This window comes from Sciurus carolinensis, chromosome 1 (assembly GCF_902686445.1).
Source record: "Sciurus carolinensis chromosome 1, mSciCar1.2, whole genome shotgun sequence".
Lineage (NCBI taxonomy): Eukaryota > Metazoa > Chordata > Mammalia > Rodentia > Sciuridae > Sciurus > Sciurus carolinensis.
In genome coordinates this window covers 40146694-40148264 of record NC_062213.1, presented here as the reverse complement: position 1 = coordinate 40148264, position 1571 = coordinate 40146694, and the positions used below count along the sequence as shown (strand labels likewise).

Genomic DNA, 1571 nt, shown 5'->3' with positions numbered 1-1571 from the left:
ATCGCTCTAAAAAAAAGATGACTCCTCATCTGAAGAAGACAGAATTGAAGTATAAATTCCCCTGAGAGAAGAATCTTTGTGTTTCCCTTTTCCTTATTTTGAAATGGAAAAAGGACTTGTTTATTTTGAGATGTTGATGTGCTACAGTTTGATTCTTGGTGGAAAAAAAGAAAAAAAAGGGGGGAAAGTATGCACTTATATGAAGAGTCTTCCGTTAGGGTAAATGACTCGTAAAATGTTTTTCTTTATTCACTTTCATTTTAGAAATATACTCCAAAAGTTTTCAGCAAGAGTCTTCTTAGCTTTCCTTTGGCTGCCGCAGCCGCAGCCGCGCCCGCGCCATGAGTGTGCTCAGGGTTCAGCAGAGGCTTGCCTCAGCGTCCTCCGCTGTGCGGAAAAGGTCTGGTTGGATCCCAGTGAGACCAAGGAAATCGCCAATGCCAACTCTCATCAGCAGATCCGGAAGTGATCAAAGATGGGCTGATCATCCGCAATCCAGTGACTGTCCATTCCAGGGCTTGATGCCAAAAAAGTACAACATTGGCTCCCCGGGCACAGGTAAGCGAAAGGGCACGGCTAATGCTCCAATCCGAGAAGTAACCTGGATGAGGAGGATGAGGATTCTGCGGAGGCTGCTTAGGAGGCACCGTGAATCTAAGAAGATTGACCATCACGTGCATCACAGTCTCTACCTGAAGGTAAAGGGGAATGTGTTCAAAAACAAGCGGATTCTCATGGAACACATCCACAAGTTGAAGGCAGATAAGGCCCTCAAGAAGCTCCTGGCTGACCAGGCTGAGGCCGGCAGGTCTAAGACCAAGGAGGTACGCAAGTGCCCAAGGAGCGCCTCCAGGCCAAGAAGGAAAAGATCATCAAGACTGTTCAAGGAAGAAGAGACCAAGAAATAAAGCTCCCCTCTTGTGTCTGTACATAGTGGTCTCACTCCTTGAAATAAAAACAAGCTTTATCTGTTTAAAAAAAAAAAAAAGATTCTTCTTAACGTTATTCTTAAGGATCTTAGTAGGCTCTTAAGTAGAAAGCTAAGCAACCACTTAAATCCGCACCCTCCACTTTATAGGTAGGAGGTACAAATAAGCAATTTCTTTGTTCAGCTTAGAAATCAAAAGTGAAACTGAGGAGGTTTGGGAGGTGTAGATTAGATGTGATATGAATGTGCATCTTGGATCACAACAGGAAAGAAATGCAGAAGTTGGTTTCAATGAAGAAAGACACAGAGAATACAATCTAGAGGAATGTAACTGTTCAGAATACTGACTGTAAAGATGAACTATGTTTGGTAGTAAACCAACATTTTGGGGCCATGATGCTGTTCTTTAGGGGAAAAAAATGAAGTCAAAGAAAGTTATCATATTCCACAATTTTGGGGAAAAATACCATTTATGAGATTGACCTCTAAGAATGAGTTCCAGAATACTGTGGCATTGCTAGCCCTGTGTTGGAACAGGACTGGCAGTGGTGGCCTTGTGGACACTCACATCAGCAGTGCTTCACAGATGGTCTCAGAGTAGTTCACCTAGCTTTGAACAAAGCCAATGAGCTCATCAGTATTC

The 1571-nt window shown here is 43.2% G+C and overlaps 1 pseudogene; it reads left to right on the top strand.

Moving 5' to 3' along the window:
* Positions 1-341: 341 nt before the first annotated feature.
* LOC124958981 (60S ribosomal protein L19-like) lies at positions 342-988 on the top strand (annotated as a pseudogene).
* Positions 989-1571: the final 583 nt, after the last annotated feature.